General features: G+C 36.0%; 1 long non-coding RNA gene and 1 pseudogene across 2 annotated transcripts in view; one reads left to right on the top strand and one right to left on the bottom strand.

The window, feature by feature from the left end:
• Positions 1-15,168, bottom strand: part of LOC140505729 (uncharacterized) — a 147,637-nt gene that overhangs the window by 43,864 nt on the left and 88,605 nt on the right. The window lies entirely within an intron of this gene.
• On the top strand, positions 7,128-8,276 carry LOC140509087 (heterogeneous nuclear ribonucleoprotein H2-like; annotated as a pseudogene).

The following is a 15,168-nucleotide window of genomic DNA, read 5'->3' as shown; positions in this document are numbered from 1 at the left end:
TGTCAGTAATTGCCATCTCTCCTTGTTAGTATGCTGTCCATATTTGCCATAGCTTTCCTTCCAGGGAGCAAGCTTTTTTTTCTGTTGGCTTGCTTGTTTGTTTGTTTGTTTTTTAGTTTTATAGTTGCCATCTGCAGTGATCTTCAAACCGAAGAAAATATAATCTGATAGTACTTCCATTTCTTCTCCATTTGCCAAGAAAAGAGGGGACTAGATGCCACGATCTTAGGTATATTTAATTAATAATTTAGGTATTTTAATATCTTAGGTTTTAATTTTGCAATCATAGTGGTATTGTCTGCATATCTGAGATTGTTGATATTTCTCCCAGCAATCTTAATTCTGGTTTTTGATTCATCCAGCCAGTATTTTATATGATGTACTCTGCATACAAGTTAAATAAGGTACCTATTTTCTTTTCAAATTTTTATTTCAACTATCAGTGGTGGTTTCATTTTGAGAAGGATAGAGTGGGTCTAACCAATCATTACATCCACCCTTCACAATCTGCTTAATATCATGTTTTTGTAATGTATCACACCAAGGCATAGGCAAGTTACTTTCTAAGTCAGACAAGTTTTAATTTTGAAGACATAGACAAATTTCTTTCTAAGGTACTTTTTTGCCACCCTGTTATAATGATGAACAGAATCTTTTCATTCAATCAGCCATGGGCCACATTTACAATACAATTTATAGTATCTGTAGCTGAGTAACCATTATAAGCTTAAAGAATGCATGGCCCTTCACAAACTTCAGAAACACATCTTATGGAAAAATATTGTTCAAGTTCTTTTGACTGAATACATCTACACAAACATCAGATTTGTACTTGTGATTTTTTATGAATACTGCCCTTCACTGAACTAGCTTACTAGGGAACCAGTGAAAATGATAAAACTGTGGGGTAGAATAGAAATAAAAATAAACAAGACCATCTGATTCTAGTTGATGGAATTTCTTTGCCAATTTCTGATGCTCCTTTGCATAGATTTGGAATGATGTATTCTCTCAAGTTAGTCCTTTTTGTAGCATATACATTTTACATCCCCGAATTTTTAAGCAGAATGTTATAACCTAAGCAATTAGAGCTTTGGTTGCAATAGATTAGCATAGCAAAATGAATATGAGAACATAACTGTTGACAAGAATTCTTACTGTCTTACAACTAGCAATTATTTTAGAAGTAACAGCATTAATTTCTGTGACATGTAGCAATAAAGCCTCATTAGGAAGGGGCATATCTTAAGACACCATAAATTTAAATTTTGATTGAATTGAGTCACAATTAGAAGGCTTTATCACAATGATCATATCACAAAGCAATCTCTGATATCTTCTAGAACATTTCAGAATGAGCAAGCCCAGTAGTTTCTGTAAGCTGCAATACCCTCATCTGGCTGTTGATTTCGTTTATGAAAGATCTGAAAAGTAACTGAAGATTCTGAGGATAAATGTTCTTTCAATAATACCACACATTCATCCAGTATTCTAGTCTTAAATGAAATGGGAATGTTTAAGATCATTATTTGGGATATATTTGGGCCCCCACAGAAAGTCAGAAAGACAGCATGTTTCTGTCCAAAAGTCTCAATTTTATTAAATGCAAATCAGAAAGGCAATTTCCCCTTCTAAGAATCCATGTCCTGTTCTTTCTATGCCTTATTATACTCTTTATCAGTCACTGTTAAGTATATTCCCCTCTGCTTGTAGCGGGAACATGTCATTGTTTGCTTCCTTCCCTGGACCAGAACTAGCAATAGGAAAAGAGTCCTTGAGAATGTAGTTATGTAACCTTTGGCTATTTGGCCTTATCAGGATGCCAATTCTCATGTGATGTATGGAACCTTTAATGTTGTGATGGATATTAGTAAAACAGGCAAGGAAGGAAAAGGTCCTCAATAAATCAAATCTTTACTACTACAAAACAAAACAAAAACATCTGTGCTAAAATCAGTCATTGCACTGGAATGCCTGCAGTTTGCTACCTGCAGATACTCAAATAGTAATAAAACACTAACTCAGTACTACAATGCCACCTCACCTTGACATATAGGACATATTGCTATTTAATGATTTCTAATACTTTTCAGTATTGAAAACAAACAGTGTAAAAATTTTCCTTTGACATTGCTGGTTTGGTAGCAAATACTTTTACTTTTCATATCTTATAAGATTCTTCAAGTCAGATCTACATTATGCTATATTTCTGAGACATCCTTTGGGCTTGAATGTGACTTGTTTCTACTGAAAGATCACATTTTTATTCTGATGCAACTAAGTTTGAGCTGAGACTGCAGCACAGCTCACTAGCCTATTTTCAATAGAGACCTAGGAAAAGCATGGAATTCCCACTTCTACAATTATCTCATTCAATTTCTTGATTTTCTCAGTAGCTCTGAAATCTGTCAGATGCTGCTAAGGGTGGATACCCTGAGAAGTTAAGAACTGAATACTTTAATGAATGACAGACTTGATAGCATACCTGTACTAGTGATGGACAATTAAAGTAAGCATAACCTAAAGGTTTGTGGAATTCACAGAAACAGAAAAGATTACATAATAAAGCCAGTTTTTGTTCAGTTTATTAAGCACCTTGAATTGAACAGAGAAGAGATAATTAAGTAGTGGATAGAGACTTGTCTATGGACCAGGAAGACCTAAGTCTTCCATGCTCTGATACATGCTAGCTGTGTCACCCTGGGCAAGTCATAAAGCTTATCTGTCCTGGAACATTCCAGAATACTAAAAACTCGAGAGAAATCACCAACCTGAATGGACAGGGAGAATGTCTTCTTCTAGGTCACATCCCTAGCCCTTTTATTACATGCAATCTCTCAAATATTAGGTGGGAAGATCATTGCATCATACATACATATAAAGGAGACATCAGTGTAGTGGGAAAAGCACTGGATTCGAGGTAAGAAGTCTAGCATTCAAACTTCAGCAAGATCATTTATTCCCTATTCTCACTGTGACTTTGAGTGAGTCCCTTAACCTATATGAGCCTTCATTTCTCCATCTGTAAAATGAGAATACAAATATTTGCTCCACCTAATTTATAGATTTATTGTAAAGATCAGACTGCAACTGATAATTGAAATGTGTGTATATCTACGTCTTTATACACATGTATGCATATATGCATACACCTGTATATGTATGTGTGTTTGTGTATATATAGAGAGAAAATATTAGCATATACACATGTATGTATGTGTGTATACATGTATACTATATATACATACATACATATATATACACACATCTGTATGTACATATGTCTGTACACAGAGTCTACCACTTCTTCCTGCCAGTTCGTAGTCAGACTCCTCAGCTGAGAAGACGTCAGATTGTTGGCACACTAGCACCCTGAGCCTTCCACCTCCTGCTGGGCGTAGCATGTTTACTAAGGAAAGGCTTTCAGGGGACATGCTTGGCATCTTTTATCTGCCCCAGAGCAACCACTTCCATCTCTACCAACACAAGGCACCTTCTACCTCCTGCTGCCAGCCCAATCTCTCAACTTGGAGTGTGAAGAACTGCAAGTACAAAATACCTTTGACTTCAGGTCTCCTATCACCTTCTGTGCATATCCTTTGAGGTTACAGGGGAAATACCCTCCGCTCAGCAATGAACATTCTCACAAGTGTTTATACACTTCACATTTTAGTGTCACTAAACTCCTTTGGATCACCATACAAAGCCTATTGCTTACCCCTACCACTCCATTCCTGATTTCTATTACCTTCAAATCTTTTACTGCAGTGTTTCATTCTGACTGCACCCAGCCTTTCCAATGGGCCCTCTGCAAGGGTTATTCCATAGGAAACAAACATCTCTTCATCTTAAATCTATTCCTTTCCTTTTCTTCCATCTACTATCTCTTACTGAAACCTAGCTTCCTCCTAATAAGATAGACACCTTGACCTCTCTTTCAAGTACTGGCTATACCTTCACTCATTCACCTCAGCTCATTGGTCAAGAAAGGGAAGTTGGAATACTCCTTGCTCCCCATTGCTACTTCCAGGTTCTTCCCCTTCATCCATCATTCAGTAACTTTTCTACCTTTGAGGTTCATCCTGCTCATATGTACAATCTAATCTAAATTCTACTAGCTGTTAGCCACAGAACTCCCCTTGCGCCCCAGTGACTCCCTTTTCTTCTTTACCACCTCCATATTCAGGATTCTGAAATCCTTTTATCCAACCATAATCTATTATTGACTTTTAACCATCATCTCTCTCTTTCCTTATATACCCTTACTTTTCATCTGTTCTATGACATCTGATTTCCTGACCTCTAAATTCTCTCCTAGGCCATGTCCCTTGCATTAGCCACTTTCTCCTGTTCTCCCCAGTTTGACATTTTTGTGAGCCAATTCAACTCTTCTTTGTCCTTCTCTCTCAAATCCCTAGCCATATTGCCAATTACACCCAGCCAAGTCTTGGCCTTGGATTGCTCCTATACAATTCCTGCCAAATGAAGGTGGAGAAAATCATGCAATCATTCTGGTACCCTTTCCACTGTGCCACTTAGCTACCAAATCAATCAATAGTCAATAAGCAAAAAAATTATTATCCTACTTGCAATACCTGCAAGATATTGTGCATCATACTAAGAGAAACATCAAGAAACAGGCATATCCCCTGATTTCAATGATCTTATAATTCATTTAAGAGATAAGAGAAATATATGTGAAAAAGCAATTGACATCATAATGTAGGAAGAGGGACCATATTGGGCATATGTTCAATTTGAACTTTGAATTCAGGGTTAAAGTCTTTGTTACCTATATGACCTTGGGCAAAAAAATCCCCTTGCCCAGGGAATAGAGGTTTGTTTTCTATAAAATAAGGGGGCTGAACTAAATGATCCCAAGCATCTCTTCCAGTTGTAAGTCCTGAGATCCTCTGAAGTACCTAGTGATAGGAGATTGTACAGGCTATCCTTAAATTAAGATTTCAGAAGAGAGGCTGAACATAATGAATAAAGAAGCTTTTTTAGATGGCAAAACTTGAGCTAACTAGACTAGATGTAAGTGTCTTAAGTAGAGGAATTGGATGAGCAAAGCCATGAAGCTGAGAAAGCATAAATCACAATTAGGGAAAAGTCAGCAGATAAATTTAATTGGATGAGAAGTTCATAGTTAGGAATAGTAGTGGATGAGCCCATAAAAGCATTGTTAAAGCAATATTGGGGATGGCCTTGAGCGTAAATCTGACCTCCATTTTTGGTATTTATTGTTAAAAATTATAGATTCATTTTGGTATCAGCTTGTGATTTCACTGGTATGAGGAATTCTGAGTGTGGGAATTCCATTTGCCAATGCATGTAAGTAATTTCTCTGTGAATGAGAGTATTAGACAGTTGTTTGTGGCACAGAGAGATGCCTGGCCCATACATACAATACTAAAGGCAGACCTTGAGCCTAGACATCTTCTGGACTATAATACCAAGCCTAAATCCACTGCTCTATCTCTATGATGATGATGATAATTGGCTGTAACACTTTTAAGCTTTAGGAATGCTTTACATTCATCATTTGAACCACACAACTACATGAAGATACTGCAGAATATTTTCCCTCTTTTTACAAACAAGTAAATTAAAGCATAGAAAGTTATTTTCCCAGGGTCACATGGTTAGTAGTATTTGCAAGTGGCAAATTTGACTGAGGTGTTTATGACTCCAGGTTCAACAATATCCACTAATTTATACTACCTCTTATTTTTAGTGATGCTATGTGAAAAGACCAGAAGGAGGTAAAGATTTTTAGGCATTCTTCTTTAAAAATTCAGTTCTACTCCATACTGAAGAAAGCAGCCTAGGGTATATTAATAGATCTGCCTGGATTCTCTGCATCAATTGTGGAGTGTTGGCAGCAAAATAAAATCAATACCAGAAGTCAGCCAAAAACCCAAAGACTGTATCTAAAACATTCAAGGACACTAGAGGAAAGAATAAGAAGTCAAGCATACTGCTATTGTGAAATTTGCAAAACTGGTCTACAATATATTGGCAAATGGTTTAAGTCACAAATGTATAAGAGTAGGGAGAAAAGTGTGTGTGTACGAGTCATATTTATAAAAACAATACAAAAGTTTTTTCTGTCTTAAAATTCTTAATCAAAAAACCTTGAATAGTAAATAGTTATAAATTTCTCTTCCTTGCTAAATATCACTTTAGAGAATGAGATTTAACCTTTGAGGTCCTATCTAGTTTACTCCAACAGAAAACACCAATTCCATCTACAGCAGTGTCAAAAATATGCCATCTGTCCTCTGTTCAAAGATTTTCAGTGACAGAGAACTCACTACGTTCTGAGGCAGCACTTTCGATTTTTATATGGTTCTAATTGCTTTAAAAAAAAGTTTCCCCCATGCCTCACTGTAACCCAATCATTGGTCCTATTTCTGTTCTTAAAATGTGAAAGAGAAAACATTTAATCCCTTTCTCATATAACAATTATTCAAATATTTGAAGACCATTGTCATTCCCACTTTCCTTTTTATTTCAGTATAAACAATTCCATCTCCTTCAATCAATTTACCTATGAAATGATATGTAATCCTCTTATCATCCCAATCACTCTTTACTAATACACTTGTCTGCCAATATTCCTTCTGCACTCAGATGTTTACAAGTAGATATGATTCTCTAAACGTTGCTGTTCAGATGTTAGGCCAACATGTTAGACAAAAGATATATCATTACCGCCATTCTGCAGACTATATACTTCTAATAATGAAATCTAAATTCACATGAATTTTTGAACTGCCTTATCACACCTCAACATAACACTAATCTGGTTAAGCTCAGAGATACTAAGATACCTACTAAGGAGAACAGCTGGTCAAGAAGCCCAGCTATTTGGAAATCAATTCATTCCTTCCAACACTATAAGACAACTGCTACTCTTCACCCTGAAGACTTCAAGGGCACATTTCTTTGTAGCCACTCCAAAGTCAAGTACTAAATCATAGTCACTGAATGAACAAGATGATGCTAAACTTCAAAGGTGGAGAGAGTTTGGTGGTGAAAGTTCAAGGCCTGTCCTGATCTTGGTTGGCCATTGAAGTCCAACACTTCTTCCTGGAATGTAAAATTCAAAATGAGGCGTCAGGAATTCATTTCATCTATAACCAGATAGGGGAATTTGTTGAATTTGAATCAGAAGATGAAGTCAAATTGGCACTGAAAAAAGAGAAACAATGGGATGTAGATATGTTGAAGTATTCAAATCAAACGATGTTGAAATGGATTGAGTATTGAATCATATCGGTCCAAATAGTCCTAACACTGCCAATGATGACTTTGGAGCCTTAGAGGATTTCCACTTGGCAAGGAAGAAATTGCTCAGTTTTTTTCAGGGCTGGCAATCATGCCAAATGGGATAACATTGCCAGCAAACTTCCAGGGAAGGAGTACAGGGGAGACCTTCATGTACTTTGATGCACAGGAAAAAGTTGAAAAGCATCTAAAGAAACACAAGGAAAGAAGAGGACTCAGGTACCTTGGAATCTTCAAGAGCAGCCAGACAGAAGTTCATAGTCATAATGATCCTCCTAGAAAATTAATGGCAATGAAGCAGCCAAGTCCTTATGACAGCCTGTGGCTGGCAGAGGCTATAACAGCATTGGTAAAGGAGTTAAATTTGAAAATATGAGGTGAGGTGCCTATGGTGAAAGGTATGGAGGTTATGATAACTACAATGGATATAATGATGGATATGGCTTTGGGTTGGATGGATTTGGAAGAGACCTCAGTTACAGTTTTTCATGAATGTCTGATCATAGATATGGAGAAGATGGATCCACTTTCCAGAGTACAACAGGCTATTATGTGCATATGAGAGGATTACCTTACAGAGCTACTGAAAATGATAGTTTGTTTGTTTTTTTTTTCTCACCACTCAGCCCTGTTTAGGTACACATTGTAATTGAACCTGTTGGCAGAGTGACTGGAAAACCTGATGTTGAATTTGTTATTCGTGAAGATGCTGTGGCATCTATGGCAAAAAACAAAGCAAATATGTAGCACAGGTATGTAGAACTCTTCTTGAATTCTATAGTAGAAGCAAACAGTGATGCTTATGGTAATCAAATGATGGGAAGCATGAGCTTGTCAAGCCAATCTAGTTATGATGGTACAGCTAGCCAGCAGCTAGCTGAGTGGGGGGCTACGGAGGAGGTTATGGTGGTCAAACCTGCAAGAGCATATATGACCCAGTTTTACAGGAAAACTCCAAGGATTTTCAATCAAACATTGCATAGGGAGTCAAAGAGCGAAGAACAGCAGCTACTACAGTAATGGGAGCCATGCATCTATGGGATTGAATGGAATGGGAAGATTGCCTGGCATGTCCAGTCTGAGTGCCAAACTGGTAAAGTAATCCTGATCACTGGCTCTTGGTCAACTTTTTTTTTAAAGAAAAAAATTAACAAAAACCAAGTTTAACACTTTTGAGATACAAACTTGAGATTTATGCTTACTGCAAGTGAAATCAGGATTGTTTTAAAAACTTAAGATTCAGTACTTTTGAACACAGAAAAACATTCATCTAGGATATAATAACCAGGCTGAGTAAAGACTATAACTGTTAAACAATTTCAGCTTTTTTCAGGGTAATTATGTTGTAGGGGTGTACTTAAGCAGTAAGTATATTTTGGATAGAGCAGTCTCAATTACGTTAAATGTTGCTCTTATGCCATACTACAGAGAGCACTGTTTCAGATGCATGTTGGAAGACAAGCTTTTTTGTAAAACAAATATAAGAACTGTGACTGCTATTTGAAAGTGAAACCCTTGGCATGTTTGTTCTGGTTTATTTTGTTTACTATCTTATAAGGCACTTACATTTCAATATTTTTTAAGTTAATAGGGACAACTTTGAGACACAATATGGATACTTTAGGTTTTGTTCATGATGTTTATATAAATTCTGAATTGTATTTCATTGTATTGTGATATCTTTTTAGGTGTATTGCATTAAATGAAGTTTTACTTGTTAAATAAATCTTTCTTTAAAAAGCTAGAGAAAAATAAAAGACTACAAAGGAAAGCCAGAAGTGTTTTTGAAATAAATGGTATTCTTACTTTGCACTTAACCAGCCTGGATGTGACTCTAATCAAGATAGACAATGAAGTACTAACCAAAAATTTATTAGAATTAACTTAGGTCTTATTTATCTGAACAGGTTTCTAGACCTATCTCCTCTATCTTAAAGTTATATAGTTGATTCTTTGAACCCAAGTATAGGGTTTTTATTTATCTCAATTAAATTTTATCACTCTTCAGCTCACCATTTGAATGAAGGATCTCATATTTTACTAAAGTATCCTCCTGACTGTCCCTAACTAGTCTTTTCCTTCTTCAATCCCTGTAGCATACTATGTCTCTCTCTCTCTCTCTCTGTCTCTCTCTCTCTCTCTGTCTCTCTCTCTCTCTCTCTCTCTCTCTCTCTCTCTCTCTCTCTCTCTCTCTCTCTCTCTCTCTCTCTCTCTCTCTCTCACACACACACACACACACACAGAATTATTAGGGGGAAATGTAAAATAATTTCAGGTGACATTTAAAGAACTACACAACTTACTTTTCAGAGCTCACCTACTGCATACATACACAGTACTTTCAGCAAACTTGAAGAACACTGTTCATTTTCATGTCTCCTCATATTCTGATGAAAACTGATTCCCTATGACTTTATACTTGACCACATGGGGAAAACAGATCTTGTATAATCCTGGCTGAGATACTGTAGAATGCAGTACCCTGAGCTCAGGACCAACTGAACAGTAATGGGGGAAGGAAATAAGTATTTATCTGATACTATGTATCAGATACTGTGTTGAAGACTTACTACAAATACACAAAAATCCTGAGAGGCAGAGGCTGTTATTATCCCCATTTTTAGTTAAGGAAACTGAGGCAAATAGAGGTTAAATGACTTTTCCAGCACCACATGCTTAGTGAATGTCTGAGACTACGCATTATGTCACCTAACTGCTTAGGGTCAGACAAATGATAAGAGCTTGGGCTCACTTACTGATAATGAGGAAATCAGCAGTAGAACAATAGGTGCAGAGTCTATAAAGGAACATGAGTTAGTACATATGGTTCATATATCATAGAAGTAAAATATGATTCATAGATAGAGAAATAATAAGAGCCCAAGTCCTAAGCAAGTCAGCAAAGTCAAGCTGGTGATTGAAGGAAGAGTCTCACCAAATAAAAGCTGGCATCAAGTTGGTAAACTTACTGATCTGGGAGTGTATACTGGCTTTTAAGCCTTATATGGGTAGATAGTCCTGTTCCCTGATCTTGAGTGGGAACTCCATTAATAAAAGCAATAGGTAGTTTACAACAGTGCCTCTGTCTTGGAACCACATCTCTATATCTCCACCTGTTGAAATACCAGCCATCACTAACAAGCCAAACTTAAATGTCCTTAATCTCTCTCAATACCCTCAACAGAATTTCTCTTTTGCTTTTTATATCTTCTATATCACGTTGTCTTTCTCTTGTGACATGGCATATTATCTAATTTGTGATATGGTGTATTGCCTGGTTTCAGTTATTCATGTTCTTTTTTAAAAAATTCCCTCCTACATGTAAGTTCCTTAAATATGGAGAACATATATTTGTTCTACTTACAGCACAGAGTCTTGCATGTAGAAAGTAATTATAAATAAATACTTCATCAACTAATTAATGAGTCTGTGTGAAGATCATATGCACATATCTCTAACAATTACTGGAACATTTTTCAAATTATACTTTACATATACAACCTCCATAAATTTTTCATCACCCATTTAAAAATTAAAATGAAGGAAGCATAAGTACTGCTCATCAACCCTTACCTGTACTTGAATTTTTCATCATTTTGGGCAATACCACAATGCAGAGAACATTTCCAGTAAGAAACACTGAAGTCAGTCCTTTGAGCAAACTGACAGTACTATTTTTTACCCCTCTGTACCACTGTAGCATTTCCCAAATTTCCTTCTTCTTGTCCAATTCTTTAGCTACATTCTTATGATTGGACACTCATCTCTTAAACTGCCTACGATATTATTACACTTTTCAATTCTCCACCTTTATGCCCCTTTCCTATTGTTGCTACTAATATTGCTTTTCCAGTTGCCCCATACTTGTTTCTCATTGTCTTCTTTGTCATTAAAGAGATCCTCTACTCTGTTTCAAAGTTCTTCACCAAGTTACTAGAGCTAATAGATTTAGAACTGGAAGATGAAGAACATTTCATCTTTCACCTGCAACAAAAGGGTCTTAAAGATTCTAGTCCAATCTCATTTTATAAATGAGAAAGCTGAGACATAGAGGGGTTAAATGACTTTTCCAAAGTCAAACAGATAGTAATTGGAAAAGATTGGATTAAAATTCAGGCCTTCTAACTCTAAATTCTTTCTCCTTAAATGGAATGGTTCTTTTCAACTCTCTAGATATGCTAAAGCAAATTTACTCCAAGTCCCCTTTATGGAAACATTCCATTCCCACATCTGAGCTCATATTTCTAAATATTCTAGTTTTCATAACCCTAAATCTAACCTTTCCCCTAACCCTGATGAAGCTGATGGCAGGGTGAATAAGCCCTTTGACCTCAAGTCAGGAAGACCCGAGTTCAAATCTGACATATGCTCTTTATCCTTCTTTTCAAAGAGGACCCAATGACATCACAGAATGATTAATTGGATTTAAGTGAGATAGAGGGGCACAGAGGCCTCAGCTTAGCTCTCTCTTCCAGAGTAACCAAACTCCAGTGGTAAGACAAAAGTCAGGATGACTGGCAATCCAGTGAATGACCTTGGCACCTTCAATGTCTGATCAAACTCTAAGCACTCCACAGTGCCTGCCTTCATGGCCATTGGCACAAATTGTTCTCATCTGCCCATTCCTCCAAGGGAAATCTGCACATCCTTGGGGTGCACCAAACTAACTGATAGGTTTGAGGCTTATAGATTACCCAAAGCTTATTTTAGCCCATCTGCTGAGATGGTTTTACTGGGGTGTGGTTACTGCACATGGTACAGCTTCTTGGAGCTACAGATGAGAGTTGAGTGACAGGTGGACACCAAAAGTGGATGGGCAGTCCTGGAAAGGGCTCGGAAAGCTCTCACAGTGTTGCTAGTCCTTGATGAACACCCCATAAAAACCTTAGACAAATACTAGTTTTATGACAGTGGACAAGTCACTTAACTTCTGTTTGCCTCAGTTTCCTCAACTGAAGAATGGAAATAATAATACCTCCTACCATGCAGGGTTGTTGTGAGGATCGAATAATATTTGTTAAATAATATAGCAATTTGTTAAAGAATATTTCTTAAAACTGCTTTGCACAATGCTTGGTATGTAGTAGGTACAATGAAGTGCTATATATAAAGACCAGGCTCTGCCCCTAAGAAAGGATATGATTTTAAGTAAATGACTTATTCTTTCCTCAGTTTTCTTATTTGAAAAGTGGAAAAAATAATAGTTGCCCAATCTACTTTGCAAATTATCTTTAGGTTCAAAGAGAATAATATATAGGGAGATATTTCAGAAAGAAAAGAGGATTATACAAATGTAAAGCAATACACTTTTCTGACAGCAAGCTCTCAATGGTATTGGTTTTTCTTGCTCTGTACAGCAGGTCTCATCTTATGCCTCTCCCATGGATAGATGGGGACTTATCAAAAGTACTTACTTTTGATGATGATGCTTCAGTAGATTTAAAACAATTCAGATATGAAATCCAGACACTTAGAAAAGCTCACATTATATTTTCCCACTTGAATGGAGCACACACAGACCTCACAACCTAAAGTTCTTGAAGACATCAGTATTTCTAAAGGACTATTCATCTGTCCTCCCACTTGCAGACTTTGGGCAAATTAATAAAGGCATTTTATCTCTTTGCCATAAAGGGGCAATATTTCCCTCTGCCTCTCAAGCAAAGTAAAATCACATGCAACTGATTGGGTTTCATTCATGAAGAATTACAAAGATTAATGTATCCTTCACGATGTAGAACAAAAAGTATCAATTTTTGAAATCTAGAGAATTCTTCAGGGAAAAATCATCCAAGTACCAAGATTTTAATTAAATTCCATTAGATTTTTTTTCATTTGTGAGAAGACAATCTACATAGGGTTTATTAATCTGAGAACCTACATTAGGAGAGTCTGCTGAAAGATTTCAGGGGCTCTGTGACTATGGATGCGGAAAAATACATCTTATTTTTCACTTACATCCAATTGAAATTTACCATTTCTCTCAATTGTGAATGTAAACAACAAATATTCTGAGATGAGATTCATATGCTCTACAAGATGACCAAAGTGGCCCGTGACATACACTGAAAAGGCAAAGAACCTCTGCTCTACCCTTTGCCACTGTTCTTTTAGAAAGAAGAGGCAGTGCTGTTTAATGGAAAGAGATTTAGACCGAGATACAGGAGGGCTTGTGTTCAAATGCCACCTCTGGCAAGGGCAAGTCATTAAATTTCTCTGAGCCATAATTTCCTGTGTCTATCTCATGTGGTTATTTAAAGGATTAATGAAATAATTTCTATAAAATGCTTTGTAAGACAATGTATTTTACAAGCTTTGTAAGTGTTCATTTGTACAATGGCAGCAGCTAACAAACATATATACACATGCATGGTAATAAACATTTTAACTGAAATAACTAAGCCCAGTGAAAGGAAAAGCAAGTGTTCTAGTCTTCATCTGATTCACAGTCTATAAGATTCTCCTGATTTTTTTAATTGAAGTAATTATTTTTCCTACATAATGTTGCAATAAGATACTTAGCAAACCATTTTTCTATTTTTTTTAAAAGAAACATTAATAATTTTAGAGGGAAAAAAATCTAATTCCAGTTGTTATCACTCGGGGGTATTCTCATTGCCAGAAATTGACTTTCTAAATCAGAGTCTTTGTTTTATGCAATTTTTTTTAATGCTTTTAATTGAACAATCAATTTTGGTATTTGTAGCTACACATATTTTTGGCAACTTGAAACAGTTATAATTGTATTCTACACAGCATCAATAACAGCATTTCTGTCTGAGAATGAATTCCAAAGTCAGGCCCTGAAATTATTTGTTTTTATGCCAATATGCTTTAAAAAATAAATTCTATGAGCTTCTATGTGATACTTTCATTGTAATAATAGCATAATGATTGGTGAACTTTGAGATATATGCATAAGCTTCTCAATTCAGGCCCTTGCTATTTGTTTGTTTTTAATAAAGATTAGTGAGACTTTATAATGAACATTTATGAAAATTTGGATGGAAAAAAATCATACCAGTATGTCACAAATTAAATAGAAAAGACAGAAAACTAGGAGCCAAATGTGCTAAATAGGAGTATATATTTTCTAGGCCATAAGATACAAGCAAGATATAAAAAATGCTAAGTCTCAAGTGTTGTCAGCAAACTTAATCACCTTTCTTCTGGAAAAAGTGAATGATAACTATACTTTTGAAGTCTATTGGCATTTTCTAAGCAGCAAAGATATCTATGGAGACCCCTCTGCTCTCTAACGAAGAATCTCTGAAAGTATACCATCAGATTCAAGCCCTTACTTCCTCATAGATCTTATTTCCTTCAAAGTTTTTTTCAATTTATATATATATGTATATATATATATATATATGTAATATATATACATGGATGTGTGTATATGTATCAGCCACAGGAGGCCAAAGGTTGTACCATGTAGTGGTTAAAGGTAGAGTAATGAAATAACTGAAGTTTAGATGGTGCTTTAAGGTTTGCAAAGCACTTTATATATCACCTCATCTGATACGTTTGATTACCATATAAGTTCCATTATTATTCCATTTTATAATTAAGGACATTGAGGCTCAGAGAATTTGTGCATTTTGCAAGTAAATGTTTACAAATGCATAGTGATAGAGAATATCATATTCTTACAAGTTCATGTGGTATGGTGTGGAGAAGGAAGAATGGATGTACATTATACCTCAAACACTTTCATAGCTATGTAACCCTGGGCAAGTCACTTAAACTCTCAATCTTAACTTCCTTATCTGTAAAATTGGGATGAAGGTACTTGTAACACCTACTTCACAGCTTGTTGTAAGGGAAGAACACTGTACACTGTGGTATGATGGGTAAATTAAAGCTATTACCATC

The sequence above is a fragment of the Notamacropus eugenii genome, chromosome 5, assembly GCF_028372415.1.
Source record: "Notamacropus eugenii isolate mMacEug1 chromosome 5, mMacEug1.pri_v2, whole genome shotgun sequence".
Lineage (NCBI taxonomy): Eukaryota > Metazoa > Chordata > Mammalia > Diprotodontia > Macropodidae > Notamacropus > Notamacropus eugenii.
The sequence above is the reverse complement of the archived record's forward strand: the minus strand, read 5'-3'. Positions and strand labels throughout refer to the sequence as shown.